Source organism: Lathamus discolor, chromosome 5 (assembly GCF_037157495.1).
Source record: "Lathamus discolor isolate bLatDis1 chromosome 5, bLatDis1.hap1, whole genome shotgun sequence".
Taxonomy (NCBI): domain Eukaryota; kingdom Metazoa; phylum Chordata; class Aves; order Psittaciformes; family Psittacidae; genus Lathamus; species Lathamus discolor.
Window position 1 is genome coordinate 118741803 of NC_088888.1, and position 13318 is coordinate 118755120.

A 13318-nucleotide genomic window follows, 5' to 3' on the forward strand; every position below is an offset into this window, starting at 1 on the left:
TTAATTATAAAAATACTGCCTTACAGCTCAGAGGGAATAGCTAACTAGTGCACCATTCATTTCTTGTGCACTGCTTAGCCATAGAAATGCATCCCCTGCCTTGCCAAAACTGAGAAGAGAGATGGGGTGAAGTCCTTATGTGTGTCCCAGACAGAGGGACATGCACAGGAACCCACACACAGAAGAGGGGCCCCTGTGAAGAGTCACACTGCGAACCTGGGAAGAACTGCAAGTAAATCCTGCTCCAAACACCAAACATAGAGTCATAGAATAGGTTGGATTGGAATGACCTTTGAAGATCACCTAGTCCAATCCCCCTGCAATGAGCAGGGACATCTTCAGCTAGATCAGGTTGTCCAGAACCACATCCAGCCTAGATTTGAATGTCTCTAGGGACGGTGTATCTACCAGCTCTCTGGGCAACCTGTGCCAGTGTTTCACCACCGTCATTGTAAAGAATTTCTTCCTCGTATCCAGCCTGACTTCCCTCTTTTAGTTTAAAACCATCACCCCTCATCCTAGCACAACAGGCCCTGCTAAACATAAGCAATTATAGAAACAACACCTTGTTAGAGGTAGCAGCAGCAAGTAGCAAGGTAATAATTTCATTAAGTGGCATAATTCCAAGATGAACTTATAGTTGGGTTTGCCCTGGCTGTGCAGCCACACGAGGAATAACAGGTACAGAATCCTTGTGCTTGATTTATCTGAACACATTTCCCTGGGGAAAAAGGAAAGAAATGCTTCAAATAAACTGCATTACACTGGCATGAGGCACACTGTGGCTGAACAGGAGATAGTTCTTCCCCCTTGGTCTAAAAGGCTTTCACAGCCTCATCTGAACACAGCCAAAGGAGTAAACTTGGGTCAGTATTATTATTATTACAACTGTATGTAATGTCCCATCAGAGATTAATGCCAGGGGATCCCTTTTCACCCCTCATCCAGCTGCAGAAGTACCCAAAAGGCGAAACTGAGGCCTTCTGATGGCAGATGACAGCCATAGCCATTGCCATACACAGAAAGCAAGCAGCAGTTTCAGTCTCTGTGGTCTCTCTGGGTACAAAGAACAAGAGTTTCTTTCTTTCTTTCCTTCCCCCAAACCTAATTTCTTCTACCACTAAGCAAAGAAAGTTAAAGATGCTGCAGAATAGGCTGGCAGAGCTTTAGCATTGCTACCCATAGAGCATCAGGTAAGCCCACATTAGGAAAGCATTCAGGAGAGCTGATTAATTACATGGAAAAATCTCAAAGACAATGTGGAAAACACAATATATTTACAATATTTGGTTATTCTGGTTTTTGGCATTCTCTTAACACTCTTCTCCTCATGTTTATTTCCAGGCACCCATTTTCTACTATGAAAGTCACATGGGGAGAACAATCCTCCCCCCCTGCAGCAATGACCATAGAGACAGTGACCAAAATCCAAGTCACATAGTGCTATATCTCACAGAGAAACTTCAGTCCTGACCCCATTGCATTGGTGAGCTCATCAACCCCTAATACAAGTTCGTCCTGCACCTTTGTGTCCTGCTGCACCAAGTTTAAGGCCAGGGTAGACTTGGTTATTGAATAAATACACGACTGCATAGGTCTTTCCAACTTCAGAGAGGATCAATTAAATTCTTTACTTAGAGGAAAGAGTCTGATGAAATTCTTAGTTTAATCCACCCAGTATCATTCAGTTGAGTAAATTCATGTGGCTAAAAGCATTCCGGCAGTTAGAAGCATTTCATCAGGCGCATACGCATAATTGTGGTGACAAAGTGATTTTTGTCAACAAAATACTGCCTGGCACATGTACAGAAGCTTGTTTAGCAGTGAGTGAGTACACAGCAAAGGCAGGAATCAGATCCTGAAGATTATGCAGTTATAAAAAGAGAGAGAAATTATCTGTTTGTGCCAGACTGTGGGAAGCAGTTTACATGAAAGGAGAGGGAGTTTACAAGGCAACACCAGCTTCCTATGAGCCTTCAACGCTAGTGTACATCAAATCACCAACACAGAGCCATGGTCACATTGCATGGGTGTTTCGTTTCCTACTCTGCTTTTGATCCTACAGTCAGTAGGTCTGTTTAATGTGTTAATTGCAAACTCCTCTGGTCTTTGTCCAACATTTCTTCTGTTTATTGGTGTGTCTGGCATCAGAAACACGCAAATAAGGTGACAAAACTCTTCTGCCTGTTGCGGATCATCATGCCTTTATGTACTCTGCTTTGAAAAACCATCAGCAGCTGAACTTTGGCCCCAAGCCTGCAACCCTGTAGATATTGCAAATAAAATCCCACTCAGCCCCATGCACAGGATCTGACAGTCATGGGGGGAGTACTGCAGCCCCTTCACTGGTCTGGATCCTCAAGCAGGGAAGGACAGACCACGTAGCTGAGCAATAGCTCAACAGTCTTGGCTCCTGACTTTCTCAAGGTCTCCTGCCCCCAATCTGAAATGCAGTCACTGAAGAGACTGATTTACTTTTCTGATCAACTTAAACAAGGTGCTTTGTTAGGTCAGAGCCTAAATCACATTGTAAGACTGGAGAAGCCATTGGTACCACCTCAGGGTACTTGAGTGGCATTGCTGTCAGGGACAAGATCAGAATCTGTGCCAGTATTAGTATCTGCACTCATCTAACAGAAAAACTATTGTTTTAGTCTATACAACAATAGACTTGTATTTCACTGGCTTGGTTCATGGCAGTTCTGACTAACACATCGATAAATGAACGGTTTTAGGCATAGGAGACAACAGGAGATGGCAAGGACCAGGAGGAGGCAAGGACCAAGAATCATGGGCAAGTCACAGTGGGGAGTTGGGTGCTGCGTGAAGTAATCCACAAGTATAGGGGAAAGAGGAAAAAGCACAAGGGAGGATACAGCTGGTCAGTGCTAAGGAAGCCGAGCTGTAAGGGGTAACACATGCAGGAGCAAGGAAAGGATTTTCCTACAGCCAAAGGGCAGCACACACCAATACAAACACACAAAAAGAAGTGAAGTTTATGGCAGAGAACAGAGCTACTGAACATCATCTGTCCTTGGGAGATGCCGGCAGACAGAGGGAGGAAGAAGCCTCGGAGCAGCTTTATTTATTTGTGGAAGTGCTTTTTACTTCCAACTGCGCCAGAGCTGCAGCAGGAACCCCCAGCTGGGGAGAGGCCGTGCAGGGCACACTGGTATTTGCACACCTGAGTCAAAGTGAAGCTGCTTATTCTGAGCCTTCAGGGTGGTATTGAAATGCTTTTCCTTCCAACTCCCAGAGGTTAATGTAGCAGCAAGGGAAACTTGCAAAGAAGCAAGAATACATCCTTCAGTAGGTCTCAAAACCTTGTCTGTGACATGAAAAGGGGGCCTATAAGGATGCTGGGGAGGGACTCTTCCTTAGGGACTGTAGTGACAGGACAAGGGGTAACGGGTTAAAACTTAAACAGGGGAAGTTCAGGTTAGATGTAAGGAGGAAGTTCTTTCCTGTTAGGGTGGTGAGGCACTGGAATGGGTTGCCCAGGGAAGCTGTGAATGCTCCATCCACAGCAGTGTTTGCCCAGGTTGGACAGAGCCTTGGGTAGGATGGTTTAGTGTGAGGTGTCCCTGCCTATGGCAGGGGGTTTGGAACGTGATGATCTTAAGGTCCTTTCCAACCCTAACTATTCTATGAAAGGATGTTAATGTTTCTACAGGAATTAGGAGGCAAGGTTTGCCTACCTCCTGCTGAGAAACGCCTTGCTATGCCCCCCAGCACTTGCCTTTTTCTTCTAAGCCTTGCAGTACCATACAGCACTAGTAACCAGCACATCTCTTCCAGCAAACCTTCTATTTAGTCACTGTATTAGGTTCTTCAACACAATCTTGAAGCCTTTGAGCTGTACTTGCAGTTAGGACTTTGCAAGGGGAGCTGAAGTGCTCCGATAGGAGAAGCTTAAGCAACAAGCCCTGATTTTCACACTGGTCCACTTGGAGATGCACATCTGGCAGCAGGGTTTACATACCTGGGTAATGACTGTCCAGAAGAGGAATTAAATTACTCTCATCTTTCTCCCTTTGTGGCAGCACTTCATCTGAAGAGGTAATAAAGAATAATCTCATCAGCTAGCCACTGGCCACCAGTGTAATTTGTCTGCTATCGATCTGTGGTGTGATTTAATGGGGTGGAAAAGCAGGTACAGGAGAGATGTTCTGTCCCTCTCTAGGTTAAGCTGGACTTTCCCAAGTCTCACCTGCTGATGGGCTCCACTGGCCCTATCTTGCTCCCACCATGTCACACTCATGGGTGCCCCGCTCAGGCCCTGCACACACATTTCACCTCCTGGTGCCCCAGAGCGCAAAGTCCCCAGGCCTTTCAAGAAGGAGAAATGGTTCAAATCAGTGCTCAGCTGCTGGACCCGAGAGCCTGCAGGCTTAATCTCAGCCTGCCACAAAAGAGGAAGAGGTTTAACATCCATCAGGCCCTCACACCCAAACATTTGCCTTGGGAAAAGGCTTTGCACTTTGTTGGCTGACATTTGCATTCCCTATACCAACAACTGAAAGCTGAAGCCTCCCCACAAAACACCTGGAGATTTATGACTATCGTCATCAACAGGAAATGTAAAATTAAAACACAAGAACCCCCCCCATCCATAAACCAGCTCTGCCTAAACCATGCAAGAGCCATAAAAAGGAGCCGCACGCACCAACCCATAAATCCCAGCTGTCCTGTTCCTCTGGCTTAATACCAAGTGATAAAGATACCCCAGAATTTATATGGCTGCCAGTGACCCCCCCTCCTTGCTGATTGTATACATAAATAACACCACAATGATCTCATTTGAGTCCCTTAACCAGCAGAAGCCAGTTCTAGGAGCCCCAGCCAGTCTAGCTGGAGCGACTCACAGTGAGCTTTGATTGAAGCTGACTATTAGTGGATACAATTAAGATGCCGTTTCAGTTTAAAGATGAATTGGCTGTGCTGTGACAAATAGTGAATGCTTATTGCTGCCACGCTGAGGCAGGTAATCAGGGAATGAAGCTGTAATTGTGGCACCTCTTGTTTTGCTTCTGCTGGAGCGCAAGAACGCGAGATTCAATTTAACAAACAATTTGCCACACGGCTCATGCCTGCTGGGTGGGAAAGCAAAGCTTGCTGGCAAGGCTCCCTTGGAGTTTTGCTCCTTTTTAAGCCTGTTATAAGCAAACCTGGCACTTGCTTTAACCTTTGCACCAAAGCAGAAAGGAAGAGGAGAAAGGCAGGAGCATCACTGATGTTTTGAGAGCGTATCTTGAGCTTCAGCAAGAGATGATAAAAACCACACACACGGTGGAAAGCGTCATCATTCTCTTGATGCCTTTTGGGTCTTTGCAAGCTTCTCTGGAGAAACTAAAGGGCAGCCGGGCCAGCATCCTGGAGCAGCAGACGCAGATGTGTGCAAGCAGGGAAAGATTTATATATGCTGAGAGTTGCTCTCCCTCTGCGGGAGATTCAAGCTGGAGACACTGGGTGATCTTTAGGCCCATTGTCCTTCCCCCCCCACCCAAGGGAGGGAAGGATGAACTGAAGAACAAGTTATATATACGTCGAGCAGCTCCTCAGCAGCCTGCCTCTCTCCCGCTATAAGGGAAGGAGTGTGGAGACACTCTGCAGAGCTTAAGGGGCTGGCATTTAGAGGACTCCAAAAGATGTTAGTGCAGAGATTTCCTGGACAAGACTCACAGAGCAGGGCTTTCTTGGCTTCATTACCTCTGTCTGGGATCCATCCCTGTATACAAACACTGCCCCCAAGTTTCTAGTCTGGACTCAGCTCCTCCAACAAGGATGTGTTACAGCCAGTCCTTACACATCCTTCCTGCTTCACTGCTGATGCGGATTGATTCGGAGAAAACTCCAGGAACAAACTCGCCAACAGAGTTTCAAGTTGACAAGCAGGTATTCTTTATTGCAGCACCAGGAGACACGTGTGTCCCCGTATTGCTATACAGGCCATCCTTATATACGAGGCTACACATGAATTACACCATTTTCCGGGAAGTTTCCCACATGCATAGAAAAAATATGATGGTGCTCTTTAAGGGTCATTTACTTCTCCCAACAATCTTCATAACCTCTGTCAGTCTTTGAAGCACCAGCTTAATTAACATTACAGACATAGCAATCATCCTGTCCTTCTACTTATCAGTTAGTTTAACTGCTCCCATCCTGGACATCTGCTAGTCCCAGATACTCCCCACCCCCAGGTCCGGTTTTTCTATTCTGCTTTTCATACACTTTTTGTACTAAGGTCCTAAGGACCTGAAACTATGTCAACTACCTTCAAGCACCGCAGGTATTTTCCATTACAAAGCCATCAAACTTAACCTTACTTAGAACTGACTACATTGTGCTTTTGTGCCTCCTTGTCTCAGGATTCTTGAGCAAGTGACTTAAACTTATATAAAACCTTGAATCTCAATCTTTTTAAGGCTAAACGTGCTTAGTGACATGCTTTAACAGTAGACTTGGAAGTGCTTAGGTAAAGGTTGAACTTGATGATCTTAAAGGTCTTTTCTAACCTAACTGATTCTATGTTTTGAGATCTCAGAACCAACCAGGACCTTGTTACTTCTTCAGGATGCAGACACCGGCACAACTCTTTTGGTCAAAAGAAGGACAAAGAAAGCTGTCCTTTGGTTGCTAGTCTGGCCTAGCTCAGAAAATGAGGACATCAGGCAGAGATATCTTTTCCTTTCAATCAGTTTGTCTTTGCAAGTGGTTCTGTTTCTCCTCCTCACAAACACACAGGAATTAGAGAACAACGGAGAGCGCAGAGGAGCATTTAGTGGCTGGTAACTAGAAAGGCTCAACAGAAACCTTAAAGCAAAACAAAAAGCAAAGCAAATCAAAAGAGACAAAGCACCCTCAGTCTTCTGAAGTGCTGCTGGTCACAGTCCTCAGAGAAGACATTTTCTCGCCTACAAGTACAGTAAGGGACTCACCATCAGTTGGATCCTGCTCTTCACTCATCAGCCTTCGAAAAACCCTGGGACTGCCAGCAGCAAATTTAATGGAACTTCAGTCAGGTGCAACCTAAAGGGAAGAAAAGCTCATCTAATTAAAGTTCAGATTTTGGATGGAGACAGCTATCAGTGCCAAGAGCTGTGTGCTCTGGCAAAGCAAGAGGCAGAGAAGCACAAACAAATGCTTCATAGTTTGTACATCAGCAGCACTGAGTACTGGAGGAAGGCTGAGGGTGTTGAAAGGGAATGATCACCACACTGGTGAATGCTCATGTCTAACACCTCCAGCCACCAGCCAGCCTGGCCTTCTTACAGAGCTTGCTCACGTCTTGCAGGAGACTCAGCCCTGGCCAAGAAGTGATATCCATTAGAGGGTTATCATTCTGAGGCAAGATGAGGCCTTTCTATTGATACTTATTAAACAACCACCATTGCACCATAAGGTTTAGCTTGCTGCTCTGTAGTCACAGACCTCAGGCAGATGCCCTCCATTGGAGTGGCATGACAGACTACAGAATACCAGGACTAAACGTACTCTTAAGTAGCTCTCTCACCTCTCCCAGTTGAATAAGAATGTATCTTGCTCTTCCAGACAAACTAGTCACAGGTTTCTATTTAAAGGACACAAGAATGAACAGCAAAGAAGCATTTGGACCCATCCCAGTGCATATACTGAATTCAAAGCCTCTGGGCTAGTCAAGAGTTTCAGGTGTGCTGATTTTAGTGTGAAGGCTGCACTTTGAGGTAGCTCCACAACTCAAGCCCTCAGTATCCCTTGTACTGCAGGAGCTATTTAGCACCCGCACAAGGAAAGGTAACTAGCTTGGCTTGTAATCCCTGTGTGCCCCTTGACAGCAGAACCTGCTCCCTGAACAAGGACTGGAAGCTGTGTGTTTAGGTTACTGGGGAGGAAGGGGACAGATGTGACAATTTATAACAACTCCTTCAGGCTGTCCCAGGCACCTAATGCAGGTGCACATTACAAGGAAAAGAGGTGTATGTGTCCCCAAAGGCACCTATCTCTGATGCCCAAACTGGCTAGAGATAAACACTGCAAATATCTTTCCCTTCTGACACAAGTAGGTCATGTTCACTACTCTGCTGTACACCTGGGCAGGGAAATCAGGCAGAGAAAAGTCATATACCTCACCTTGCAAATGCTTGCATGAATGCTTAATCTCTCTCCTGTGAGCAGTCTCACCAGCTCCAGTACAACTGTAGATATTTCATAAAGAAGAGGAAAGATCTCTAACCCGCTGCCTGCCTCTGAGGGGATTTGGGGAGTCAGGGGACAGAGATCCCAGATCCCCACCTAAGCCAAACCCCAGCTTGCACCATCCTTCTGCAGCATAAGTCCAGCATCAAGCCTGATGTGAACATCTCTACCACCAGCATGGTTTTAGCTATACAAAGCTCTGCCAGAGCTGAGTCCCTCTGGCTTTAACACACAGAAGGTTATACTCATATTTCCTGGCAAACCACTCCTATTATCATAGGCCCCAGACACAGCACACAATGCTCTCTGATCCAATAAACCATGAGCTCTATTACGTCAAAGTGGAAGATGTTAAAACCACCCCAAACAAACCAACCACACAACAAAAATATACAAAAGAACTCAACCCCTTTGGACTTGCTCCCTGCAGCATGGGTGGATCTCCAGGCTTTACACCATATTCCTTCCACCCAGAAAAAAACCTGGAACACTCCAACCCATCAGCTGAGGCCATTTGAGTCTTCTAATGAGACAGATTGGGCAGCCCTGAGTCCATCCCCAGCTCCACCTCCCCATTACCTTGGCCAGCTGCTGGGTGATCTGGGAGCCCCTAGCATCCTCAGTGAGTTGAAGCCTTGAAAGGGAACACCATCAATCAGCCATCGCTTCTGAATGGCAGGAGACCTCTCTAAGGATACACCCACTGGTGCTGCCTCTTCAAGGTTCATGGGGTCACAAGAGGGACCCCCAGGGCTAGGTGTGCAAAAAGCTGTTGGGCATCACTACAAGTGAAATTTGTGCCCTGGCTGGAACAAGAGTACTTCACGCTGCTCAAGTTCCTCGTGTCATGGGTACTTGAGCCCTGGGGAACCATAACTCACTGTTCTTATCTTCTTTGGGCAGGGGACAAAGTTATACAGAAAATGTTAACTACAAACGCCTTTACTTGGAAACAAATACGTATGTTACTGCACTAAATTAAGTCTGCTAAGGAGATGGAAATTAGATCATTTAAAAGCAGAGAGCTCTCTCACATTGTTTCAGCAGAATCATCTCTTTTGTTGCCAGGCAAGGGGCTCATTTGGGGGGAAAACAAACACATCTTCTATGATTATGGCCATTCAATGCCGTTTCTTGCACTCTAAATTGTCTAACATGAAGGATCAATGGTGTCCTCAGATGATGGTTTAATTAAAAACTCTGCCTTTCTTCCAGTTGAGATCTGCAAAACAGCTCTGGATGGCTGATGGATGGTTTGCCATTGCCTTGCCTCCCTGCTTCTGGGTGTTTTATTCAGACTTTTAATTGCTGCCATTTGAGGATTATTGATTAACCGTAATTGCTCTTTTTCTCAGGCATCTCCCTAGTTATCTCCAGCTATGTGGTCTATGCAAAAGATGAAAGCAGAGTGCTTTAGAACCAGTAATGGCTTTTCTTGTCTGTTAATGAAGATATAGTCTATATAGCTTGATTATGTGTGTGTGGGACTCCTGTGCCTGGACCCTGCATTGGCTTGAACTTGAAAGTGGATCAGCTTGCAAATTCTTTTCCTTTAAGGAAAACAGAATAAAAGCCCCCCTCCCCAACCTTTATATAGTCCAGTCACATTAGACAGAAACCAGATCAATGAACTCTTTACACTCAGGAGCTTCCTGCTTTTCAGGCCAGGCAAAGGGAACACAGTTACTCCTCCTTCTGTACCTTTGTATTTCAGGTACGTTTAAGAGCTCAAGTTTCAAAATACAGGGCTATTGCACAGGTAGCATCACCTGCAACAGGCATGAAGCTGCCCTTTGTTGCAGGTTTAAGGTCATGCTTTTAGTCTGAGGATTATGATCTCAGACTGCAGTGTTATTGGAAGGCAGGAAATAATCCTGTCAGAGTTGATCTGATAAGTCTGGTGTACCTTAGTGTATAGATTGTGCAACTAAACCAAAACTCCACCCTGTGTCATTAATTCCAGAGCAATCACTTTTAGAAGCTGATTATCAGCTAAGTGGGAGTCCAGTACCAGAATTGGTCTAGAAATAAGTTTTAGATAGTGAGTGGCTGTTCACGAGACTTAAATAACAACAATGATAAAATACAGTAACAGAAATTATCCCCTTCAATCTTCTTCCTTGGGGATGCCTGTGCCCTGACACTGACCTGCAGCCAGTGGGGAAGGCAGCACCATACTCAGCTCTACCCTGGATGCACCACTGCAACCAGGTACCATCATGCCAAGGGAAATCCTTCTCATCCATGGACTTCATGGACATCCACAGCTCTAGGAAAATTGGAGACAACAAGCGGCAGCAGCAGCTTTGGCACCTGCAGCCTGCAGTGGGCTCACCGATCCATTAACATTTCCATAGTATAAGCAGGCAGCCCACCACTTATATATGATAATGCTGGAAATGTAAATTAAAGTGTAGTAGGCAGCAAGGAGACATACGAAGGGAACCATGGATATCTGATCCGGTTTAGACAAGACAGCTTGGGTAGGCAGCTAATTGGGAGCCGAGGGAAACAGCTTTCCCGGCTGCAGGCAGCTTGCGGAGAAAGGAGGTATAGGGTTTCTGCATGAAGAAGCTGACTGCTAAATTGAGTATGGTATTGATGGCAAATGCATTTCATCATCACATTATGTATGTATATATAAAAAATACAGCAGAGAAAAAGAAAAATGAGAATTTATCAAGCTTTCTGTGCCTTTTCTGAATTTTCTAGGGAATGTTTTCTATCAGTGCACAGGGAGAGACAGCACAGGAGGGAATGCTTTCACTTAAATGTCACCAGGCTGAAGCAATTGCTTTTCTTATGTTTTGTTCAATGAAAAAGAAATTAACTACTGAGACTTACTTAGTAAACATGATGGTCGGGACAATGTTTTTGGTTTCTACACATGAAAACAATTCTGATAGTTCTGCATTTTGAAGAAGAAGGCATTTATTCTATACAAAACCATAAAGATTCATCATTACTTACTGGGGTGGCCTTCATTATTAAATCTCTGCTCTGCAGTGAGCAGTGGACATTCTTCAGGCACATGCTGGGAACTTCAGCTGCCTTTACCCTTGAGTTCTTCTTCAGGCTCACAAAGACTAACATCAAAACAAGGGAAAAAAAGATCATGAAAGGAATAAAGAGGTTCCTCTGGGTACAGAAGACAACCTTAAGTGCTGGACCATCCAGTCAATGCGAGTCACACATTCGTTTAAGGACTGTAGAAACTTAAAGAATTAAGAGGGGAGAAATCCCACTTCTTTTGACAGTAAAGCGTCTTTTGAAAGGTTGTAACAGAGCAAACACGGTATAGAAATAGAGGGGCAAAGAGCAAGGTGGGAAGGAAGCAATAAAGGATTTCATAGGTGAGCCCCACCTTGAAAGCTTAGCATGTTCCATTAAAGGAAGTTTCTTGCAGTGCTTTAGCAAGTCCTCTTTTCCTTTCTTGTAATCTAAACATGTTTCAATAGATCTTTTTTTTTTTCATGTGATTCAAGGAGACTCGTAGTAGAAAAATTTCAAAAGCACCTTATTTTAGTAACGCATTTCCATTAAACTCAAAATTTCAGCATGAATTGCATTCCTTTGGAAGGCAATAGATTTTTTACATTTGGCTTCAGTCAGACAATAGGATGATGGTGAAGTAGATGGACAGTATATATGTGTACTGTGGACATCTGTGTATTGACAGCAGAGAAGATAAAATGAGCTTCTGGGTACCATTAGGGAAACCTGGTCTGGTCCCACCAGCAGGGACAGAAAGCGACTTATTCACATTATCTTCATGTGCCCAAATTAAGAGCCAGATACACACATAAGTAAGAAGAGTGACACAGAGCACTTACACTGGAACACTGACTGTATTAGACAAGCATCTTTATTTGATACATAAATTTAGATGATGGGAATATCCACCTGAGTGTGAAACTCATCCCTAGTGTAACACATTTAAGGCAAGGGCATGCATTTGACCATCTGACTAAGCAATTTGAACACATATTCACTGCTAACTGAAGTAACACATCAAACCCCGACTTGTTTCACCAATATAATGGGGAAAAAAGCATGTTGTGCGAAGGGAGAGCAGGCAGCCTGCAGCCACTAGGTGGGATAACAGCCGAGCAGGCAACGCGGCTGGGAGATAACTGCAACAGAGCCTGCACCCAGCCTTTGGCCAGCATCACTTACAAGGGATGGGCAAGTCGAGCATCACACTGTGTGTTAAACCTGCCTTGGGCAGGGAGGAGATTTAGGAGACCACAGCATCTCTTTAAATATTCATTAACGTTCTCTGTAATTGCTCTGTTCCCGTTCAAGTGTGTTTATAACTTGACTATTGCATAGGTCTGTAATTGAGCTTGACACATTTGTGAACATCCTAACAGGGGTGGTTCAGAGCTCTTGCAAAAACTGTAGTGCTGTAGTAAAGGAAATGGGCAAAACTCTTGAAATCAAAGGGACTGGCTTAATTTGCATCAGAGGGATTTGACCTGGAGATTTTTGTGCTATGTTTTATGGAGTAAGAAAAAAAAAAGAAAGGTGATAGTTCCTCTTTAATATTTACAACACATCTTCCATGCACCTTCAACAGCAATGTTTATTAAAAATGCATTAATAGTTCTGTTTTGCTTCAGGCAGGGGGATCTTTCATAGGACAGGCAGCTTAATTTGGATCTTAACAATGATGATGTTCTACCTCTGTTCTGTGAATTAATGCAACGGAGAGATGAACTCCAGAGCCAAGATGCAAGAGCAGGAGTTTGGCTTTTGCACATAAATATGTTTACGGAGAAAGCAAGAGCATTTTCTCCTCGCAGCTTAAAGCAGCTCAGAAAGCTCCCCAAAAGAGCAAGAGGAAAGACAACCACTGAGTAGGAACAGAGAGACAAAATAAGGCTTAATTATTAACACCATCACCCCCCTAGTTTGAGTATGTGAGTGGTTTTCTCGCTCCGGTTTTTTGCATACGGAGTTGCTGCATTCCTTTATTTTCCTTTGTACGAGTATGTCTCTTACAAGAGCTGGTTGTGCAAACCCACTTGCAGACCAAGTGATTGATTATCACCATGCCTAGTCTCTTCCAGAAGCCAATATGATGCAGCAGACCTTGCTTCCATTGATAGGTTGCCATAAGAAAAATCCATATAGGCAA

General features: G+C 44.6%; 1 long non-coding RNA gene across 1 annotated transcript; it reads right to left on the reverse strand.

The window, feature by feature from the left end:
- Positions 1–648: 648 nt before the first annotated feature.
- LOC136014516 (uncharacterized) lies at positions 649–8178 on the reverse strand. The gene is made up of 4 exons (XR_010612746.1): positions 8113–8178; positions 6942–7032; positions 3983–4051; positions 649–721 (listed from the first exon to the last, which is right to left on the reverse strand). It is a non-coding gene; the product is annotated as an uncharacterized LOC136014516 (long non-coding RNA).
- Between the last annotated feature and the right edge of the window lie 5140 nt (positions 8179–13318).